Source organism: Dendrobates tinctorius, unplaced genomic scaffold, assembly GCF_039654945.1.
Source record: "Dendrobates tinctorius isolate UK_male_01 unplaced genomic scaffold, ASM3965494v1 ptg000095l, whole genome shotgun sequence".
Lineage (NCBI taxonomy): Eukaryota > Metazoa > Chordata > Amphibia > Anura > Dendrobatidae > Dendrobates > Dendrobates tinctorius.
This window is the reverse complement of record NW_027361763.1, coordinates 12,039,421-12,048,792: the sequence shown is the minus strand read 5'-3', so window position 1 is coordinate 12,048,792 and position 9,372 is coordinate 12,039,421.

Genomic DNA, 9,372 nt, shown 5'->3' with positions numbered 1-9,372 from the left:
GGGAGAACCTCGCCAAAGGTTTTATACGGAAATCCTCGTCGCCCGTGGGAGCCGGGTTTTTCTTCGTCAAAAAGAAGGACGGAACTCTACAGCCGTGCATTGACTATAGGGGCTTGAATGAAATTACCATCAAGAACTGGTACCCTCTTCCTCTCATTCCGGAGCTGTTTGACCGTCTCAGAGGAGCCCGGGTCTTCTCCAAGCTGGACCTCAGAGGAGCCTATAATCTGGTCTGTATCCATGCTGGAGACGAGTGGAAGACGGCCTTCAACACTCGAGACGGCCATTACGAGTACCTGGTCATGCCCTTTGGTCTCTGCAATGCTCCTGCGGTGATTCAAGTGTTCGTCAACGAGATCTTCCGGGACCTCTTGTACTCCTGTGTGGTCGTGTACTTGGACGACATCCTCGTCTTCTCGCCGGATCTCTCGTCCCACAGAAAGAGTGTCTGCTTGGTGTTACAGCATCTTCGGGAGAACCGCCTGTATGCGAAGATTGAGAAATGTCTCTTCGAACAGACCTCCCTGCCGTTTCTGGGATACATTATCTCCAACGCTGGACTAAGGATGGACGCCGAGATGTTGTCTGCCATTCTCAAATGGCCTCGCCCCGTTGGGGTAAGGGCTATACAACGATTTCTCGGATTCGCCAATTATTACCGGCAATTCATCTCTCACTTTTCCGCAATCACAAGACCTATTTCTGCTCTCACCCGTAAAGGGACTACTCCCAAGGATTGGTCTCCGAAGGCTGAAGAGGCCTTTCTGACCCTAAAACGGGCTTTCTCCACGGCTCCGGTCCTGCATCGCCTGGAGAGCTTCCTCGACAGGTGCCAGGGCAGTATTGTCCCAGAGATCCGCCTCCGGTTGTCTGCACCCTTGTGGCTTCTTCTCGAAGGCCTTTTCTCCATCCGAGTGTAACTACTCGATCGGCGACCGGGAACTTCTGGCCATCAAGTTGTCCTTGGAGGAGTGGTGTCACCTCCTGGAAGGAGCTGTCCATCCCTTTATCATCTTCTCGGATCACAAGAATCTGGCTTATCTCCAGTCTGCCCAGAGACTCAACCCTCGTCAGGCCAGATGGTCCTTGTTTTTTGCCCGATTTGACTTCGAGCTCAGTTTCCTTCCCGGCAACAAAAATACCAAAGCCGACGCTCTGTCCAGGGTCTTCCAGCCACATGAAACCACGGAGGAACCCTCGCATATCATTGACCCCACTAGGATCATCACAGTGGCTCCAGTGAACTGGTTTGCTTATCCTCCTGGCAAAACGCTTATGCCTGAGAACCTCAAGCGAAAAGTCCTCCTATGGGGGCACTCCTCCAAACTGGCCAGCCATGCTGGGACTAAGAAGACCCTGGATCTTATTGTGTGTCACTATTGGTGGCCCACGCTTCACCAAGATGTACTCGATTTTGTGGCTTCTTGTCCATCCTGTGCAAAAAACAAAGTGCCACGAAGACCTCCGTCCGGCTTGTTGCTACCGTTGCCCGTTCCTGCGGTTCCTTGGGAAAACATCGCCATAGATTTCATCACCGACCTACCCTGCTCTTCTGGCTGCACAGTCATCTTGGTGGTGGTGGATCGTTTTTCCAAGATAGCCCACTTCGTCCCTCTGCCCGGTCTCCCCTCGGCTCCGGAGCTGGCCAGAGTCTTCATCCACCAAATCTTCAGACTCCATGGACTACCTCAACGCATTGTGTCGGACCGAGGGGTTCAGTTCACCTCCAAGTTCTGGCGATCACTTTGTAAGCTCATGAACGTTTCCCTTGACTTCTCCTCAGCCTACCATCCACAATCCAATGGGCAGGTGGAGCGTACCAACCAGACGTTGACTGGGTACCTACGTCATTTCTCCAATGCCCACCAGAACGATTGGGTTGACTTACTTCCCAGGGCAGAGTTCGCTTACAACAACCATGCTGGTGAGTCCTCAGTTTTTCATTGTGCTCGGCAGACATCCTGGTGTTCCCCTTCCGATAACCCCTGCCTCCGAGATACCCGTGGCCAACGCTTTGTCCTCTGAATTTTCCAAGATTTTGGCCGAGACCAACACGTCTCTCAAGAAGTCCGCTGATCGGATGAAGAATTATGCTGACAAGAAGAGATTGGATCCTCCACCCTATCGTGTTCGGGAAAAGGTCTGGCTCTCGTCCAAAGTCATCCGGTTGAAACTGCCATCCTACAAGTTGGGGCCACACTACATCGGTCCGTTTGAAATTCTTGGACGTATCAACGAAGTCGCCTACAAATTGAGGTTGCCTGCTTCGCTCCGGGTCCCGAACACCTTCCACGTCTCTCTCCTGAAACCTGTGGTGCTGAATCACTTCCACTCCTTGCCTGATTCCGGTCCTCAGCCGGTGGGTGCCGATGATGTCTTTGAAGTGGAGGACATTATCGCCATGAAGAAGGTTAGAGGTAGGACATTTTTTCTTGTTGATTGGAAGGGCTTTGGTCGTGAGGAGAGATCCTGGGAACCTCGGGAGAATATCAATGCTCCTCGTATCCTCAAGAGATTTCTTGCTAATCTCCGAGGAGGGCGGCTTAGGGGAGGGGGTACTGTCACGCCGTCTCTGCATACTCACCCGGCCATCGCTCCCACACCGCAGCCCCTCGCCGCCCGACAGCCACGGCGGTCACCTCTGACAGGCACACGGCCGACGGCATCTTTGCATGCAATGCGTATGCGCCATAAGCCGCGGCCGTGCCTCCCTTCTGCTTCTTGTGCTCCGGCTATGCCCTGACCCGGAAGCACCCCCTGACCAATGGCAGACCAGACAGGGGCATATCAGGCAGCTTCCCCCTGAGGGAGGCGCCTGATCGTTTTGCTTCCTAGCACACTGGGCCTCGCTTCATCGTGTGCTCTCTGCAGTCCCGTTCTCGTCTGCTCCCTGCAGCAGCCTCTCAGTCCTGTTATTCGAGTTCCCTGCTGTATTCCGCAGTCCTGTCTCCGGTGCTCCCTCTGTCCTCCAGTCCTGCCTGCGGTGTTCCTGTTCCATCCTGCTCCAGTCCTGCCGTCCTACTCCAGTCCTGCCTCCGGTGTTCCTGTTCCATCCTGCTCCAGTCCTGCCGTCCTACTGCAGTCCTGCCTCCAGTGTTCCTGTTCCATCCTGCTCCAGTCCTGCCGTACTACTCGAGTCCTGCCTCCAGTGTTCCTGTTCCATCCTGCTCCAGTCCTTCCATCCTACTCCAGTCCTGCCTAATGTGTTCCAGTTCCATCCTGCTCCAGCCATCCCTCCACGTTCCAGTCTACAGTCTTACTCCACTCCTCTCCCCTGTGTTCCAGCTCTGTTCTGTCATCTACTCTTCAGTCCCACAATCCTACTCCAGTCCATCCTGAGCCGCCCCTCTCGGTACCGGCTACCATGGTACTCGAACCCCTGGGCCTGCTCCTAACGGTCCCTCTTTAGGGGTCGGTTCCACCTGGCAGCTCGCCCAGGGCCCCTCGGTGCCACGGCCCAGAGGGTCCACTCCTTGAGATTCCAGCTCCAGACCAGCCTCGCTAACAGCTATCGAATTGTTTGCCGTGACACTTTGGTGCCTCTCACTGTCCTTTAATGTGCTTTGAGTTGTGCGGCATTCATTATCTGGTTCCGAAGGGCATTATTCACAATGAAGCAGTCATTAGTGTGGGATATGGCCAAAATACGTCCACTTCTCTGCCTTTCTGTGACTCTTCTAGTGTTTGTATATCTCTGTAGTCACCTGCTGATGATATTTTGTGGCGTGCCAAGCTCAGTGGCCACTTCCGTCTGAGAACATCCTGCTTGATGCCTCACAATGGCGAAGTCCTGGTGATCAATTGGTAGGTGTCGTCTTCGTCTCATGATGAGAGGACTGTTTAATACCAATTCGAATTGAACCCCGAAATTTATTGGGCAATTCATGTATCAAAACACCAGTTGTGAATTTTGCCATTAAGCTCCTTGTTAGAGAACAGCAAGTTGTGCAAAAAGTGCAAACTGAATAGTTGGACGTGTGTATTCAGAAGTTTAGAGATGTCACATTAAGTTCACCTGAAAAGGTTAGAGTTCTTTTTAATGTTTGTCCTGAAATTTTGCCCGAAAGCCAAATATCCCTAACTTTTTGTTATTAGTGTATATTGGCAAATATTGTTATGGACTGACTTGGTTTGGAGTAGTGATATTGCAGCCACTAGGGGCAGCCTCAGCAGGTAGCGTAGTCAGGGATAGCCAAGGAGTCAATACACAGGAACAGCAATGTAGTTTGAAGGAATAAGCAGTAATCGTAGTCAGGAAAGCCAGAGGTCGATATCAGGAACAGCAGTGTCGTTTGAAGGAATACGCAGCGGGTGGAAGGAAGCTCGACTAGAGGCAGGTAGCTCAATAATCACACAAGGAAAGGAGAGCAAGGCCAGGTTTAAATAGGGTGTGCAATCAGGCTGACCAATCGGGAACTCAGGGTGGTAACCAACAGGAAACTCAGGGTGGAGACATCAGCAACAACTTAGGTACAAGTATCTGGGTTAGCACGGAACTGTCCAGCGAGCTGGATAGCTCAGAGGGAAGAGCTGCCATCTGGTGCACAGGAGCTGCTGGGTTTGAATCCTTACAGTACTCCCCTCCTTCCAGGATGGTCTCTGGACATCTTAGACGCTGGTTTCTCTGGATGTCTCAGATGAAAAGCTCTTGTAAGCCTGGGTGCATGGACGTGGCCCTCCGGCTCTCATGAATTATCTTCTGGCCCATAAACCCTCCATTGTACCAAATATTGTAGAATCATAGAATCATAGAGTTGGAAGGGACCTCCTGGGCCATCTGGTCCAAACCCCTGCTCAAAGCAGGATTTGCTAAATCATCCCAGACAGATGTCTGTCCAGCCTCTGTTTGAAGACTTCCATTGAAAGAGAACTCAACACTTCTCGTGGCAGCCTGTTCCCCTCATTGATCACTCTAACTGTCAAAAAGTTTTTTCTAATATCTAATCTGTGTCTCCTCCCATTCAGTTTCATCCCATTGCTTCTAGTCTTTCCTTGTGCAAATTAGAATAAAGATGATCCTTCTACAATGTGACAGCCCTTGAGATATTTGTAGACAGCTATTAAGTCTCCTCTCAGTGTTCTCTTTTGCAAGCTAAACATTCCCAAATCATGCAACCTTTCCTCATAAGACAGGGTTTGCAGACCGGTCACCATTCTGGTCGCTCTTTTCTGAACTTGCTCCAGTTTGTTGATGTCTTTATTAAAATGTGGCGCCCAAAACTGGATACAGTATTCCAGATGAGGTCTGACCAAAGAGGAGTTGAAGGCAATAATGACTTCACGTGATCTAGACTGTATGCTTCTGTTAATACATCCTAATATTGCATTTGCCTTTTTTGCTGCTGCATTACACTGTTGACTCATATTCAGTCTGTGATCTATTAGTATAACCAAGTCTTTTTCACATGTGCTGTTGCTTAGACCTATTCCTCCCATTCTGTATATGCTTTTTTCATTTTTATTGCCCAGATGTGGTACTTTGCATTTTCCCTGTTAAAAACCATTCTGTTAGTTGCTGCCCACTGCTCCAGTTTATTTATATCTTTTTGAATCCTCTCTCTTCTCTAGAATTAGCTATCCCTCCTAGCTTTGTGTCATCAGCAAATCAGTTTACCCTCAATTCCTTCATCTAAATTGTTGATAAAAATGTTGAATAATACAGGGCCCTGGACAGAGCCCTGTGGTACCCCACTTGAGACATTCTTCCAACTGGATGTGCAGCCATTTACGACCACTCTTTGGGTCCGATCACTAAGCCAGTTATGAATCCACCTAACAGTTGCCTTGTCCATTCCATACTTAGTCATTTTTTCAATAAGAATTGTGTGATACTTTGTCAAATGCTTTGCTGAAGTCAAGATATACTATATCTACAGCATTTCCATGATCCACCCAATCAGTGATTCCGTCATAGAAGGAAATTTAGTCTGACATGACTTATTAGTTACAAACCCATGCTGACTCTGTTTAATCACTTCATTCTTCTCCAGGTACTGACATACACGTTGTTTAATAATTTGTTCAAAGATCTTTCCTGGTATAGAAGTCAGACTCACTGTCCTTTAGTTGCCTGGGTCCATCTTCTTCCCCTTTTTGAAGATAGGAACAACATTTGCTCTTCTCCAGTCTTCTGGGACTTCTCCTGTTCTCCAAGAAGTTTCAAAGATTATGGAGAGGGGTTCAAAAATTTCTTCTGCTATCTCCTTCAGTACTCTGGGGTGTAATTCATCTGGACCTGGAGACTTGAATTCATTTAGGTTAGCTAAGTGATTCCTCACTATGTTTCTGTTTATAGATATCCTGGATTCTTCTATTCCCTTAACAGGACAGTGAAGAACAGTTGATGTTACATTTCCTTTCTGAGAGAAAACAGATGCAAAATAGGAATTTAAAATTTGAGATTGATCCCAAAGGCCTAGATGGAACTGGAAGAGGTTGAAGAAGTCCTAGAGGAGAAGATTGTGACATCTTGTTCTGTGCACATGTTAAACAGGAAGAAACATATTTTCTCACATCCTTCCTACAATTAAGCCACCAAAAAGAACGAACTAATAGTTCTTATGTTTTCATTACTCCAGGGTGACCTACAAGTTTAGAATCATGGACACGTTTGAAGACTTCAAGTCGAGCAGATTCGGGGACATATATTTGGTGGTTCTGCACCCAAAATCCCTCCTTAAAGGAAAGATCAATGTATTTAGAAGGATGGTTAAGAAAGAAGTCAGTTTGGTATCCCTTTTTAATTTTCGTCAAAAATTCTTTGGAGAATTGTGTGGAAGTAGGCTGCGGAACAGTTTGTTTTTGTAGATGTAGGTATGGTTTGGAAATTAGGCAGATCTCATCACCCGAGAAATAACACAAGACCATTGTGATTTAATTGACATTGTGTTTTGCTTTATTTTGTATACAACTGGTATGCACATTTTATTTTACAATGTTATGTGAAACATTGGTATATTTTGTATTATGCTTAACATTATATGCCAGCATGTATACTGTACACCTGTTTGTGGTTTAATAAATGAATTAAAAAAAAAAAAATAATAATTCGTTGGAGTCCAGTATTCCCCAAAACATTTTTTTGAACGTAGAATGGTACAGTCAGTGCCTCTCCTGAGGTCCAGGTTCAGAAAAAATCCTGGATAGGGCATCAGCCTTGCCATTTCTTGAACCAGGCCGATTTTAATTATAAAATTAATCCTGGAGAAAAATAAGGCCCATCGTGCTTGTCTTGCAGACAATCTCTTCGCTGTACAGATAAAATCTAAATTCATCACTCTGATGAAAAGTCTCGGAAATTTGAATTTGTTTGGAAACAGATACATTAGCATGGCAAGTGTTCTTACAGTACTCAGAGGGAAAGGCAATGGTCCTTCGATACCCAGTTGATTAATGGGTTATGGATTGAAAACCAGGGAATTCCTAGAATAACTGGAAATGTTGGAAAAGAAATAAGATGAAAACTAAACGCTTCATGATGATTCGGCTCAATACAGATTTTCAGTTCAATTGTATCGTGAGTAACAGGTCCAGACGATAAAGGTGATCCATCCACAGTTTCCATATCGATTGGCATGGATTTAGTCCTACTTGCAATGTTATTATCAAGTGTGAAATGTAAGTCCATGAAATTCCCTCCTGCTCCAGAATCTAACAATTATGTCCTAAATAGGAACGACAAAATGAGATGATGGTGATAGCTGTTTGCCCTTATCCTGCATTACAGATGAGATGATCTGCATAACTGGATCTAGCTATTCAGAAAGGTCTAAACTGCTTTCAGTCCTGGTATTTGTGATGGCTATGGTCTTTTTATTAGGACAGTTGATGGCAAAATGTCCAGAGCCCCCACAATAGAAACATCACTTCTCTCTACGCCGCCTCGCCTTCTCTACTGCAGAGAGAGGTTTACAGATTACATCAATTTGCATAGGTTCAGGAACAGTTTCCATTTCCTGTTGGTTCTTTAATGCTGATGTGGTAGGGGGGGCCGGGATTGCGGGGTGGACCACTGCTTACCCTGTCCGGATGACACAGACACCAGGCGATGCAAGGACGAGGCGGAGACAGATTTCAATAGTAACAGTTCTGGATTTATTTGTCGCCCTCCTGGCGACTACAACCATGCACCGCAGCCTCTTTACAGTTCTCTGTCTCCAGGCCCGGGTACCTGTACCTTTGCTCCAGTCGAAGTAACGTCCCTCGCGGATCTTTTGCTGGGGCTCTCCTATACTAATCTACCGCCAGCGCTTTACCTGCCCGAAGTCGCCGTCCAATCGGTACCCCCGGGGCCTCGTCTGTCCTGCGGTCCATCGGGTCAGGGCCACCCCCCTGACTGTCTCTTTGCTGTCCGTCCCCTGGTCGAGCTCTTCTCTCTTCACTGTCTTCTACCGAGCTCCTCCCTGGACTAACCTAACCTCTGGAACCCCAACCTGTCCTATTTATCCCCTCTCTCACTGGGAATTTCCCTCCTGGGTTCCTATCTCCCCGCCCCCCATGACTAAGCAGTTTCTAGAGTCGTAAGCTGATGTTAAGTCCTGAACTACATTCCCCCTGCCATCTTGTGGTCAAATTTCGGTATTGCACTCCCTATCCACCTTTCCCAGCTGTCACCCTTCTATCCTGTCAATCTCTGTCTCTAGTTGCACAAACCTTCCCCTCCTACTACCAGTCACGTCTGTCCGTCAAGTCACCTTCCCCACACTGATTGAGTAAAGGAGTAGTTAGGGTTGTTTCCAAACATTCACAGCCTTTCCTTTCTTTGTTCAGTGAGTTTCTAATCAATTTGGATGCATAGCTGAATAAAGTCCTCCAAATTATCAGGGGTCTCAGCCCTTGCAAGTTCATCTTTTATTAGCTCTGATAATCCTCAGCGAAATTGACTCCTCTGGGGAGCTAAATTCCATGTGTCTGCCACCCAGCGGTGGAATTCGGAGGTATATTTACCTTCAGAGAGCCACCCTTGATGTAGGTTATGCAATTTGGCTTCAGCTGTAGCACAACTATTCGTGTCATCAAACACTTGGTCCATAGCAGTGATGAAAGAAAGTCATTTCGGAGGTCAGAGTTCTCCACATAAGGTGAGGCCCATGTAAGAGCCTCATCAGTCAGGAGATTAATGATAAACAGAACCCTTTTCCTGTAACTGGTAAACGGAGAAGGATGCATCTGGAAATAAAGACGGCATTGATTTTGGAATCCACGGTAATGATAACGATCCCCACTGAACTTTGCAGGCAGCGACATGCATGCATTTGATTCTGGGCCAGAGCTGCGCAATTCCAGAAGTTGCCTCTGCAACTCAATAATTTCCTTTTGCTGATCCAACACCTGTGTTTGCAACTTAGAAAATTTTTCTTGGTATGTGGTACC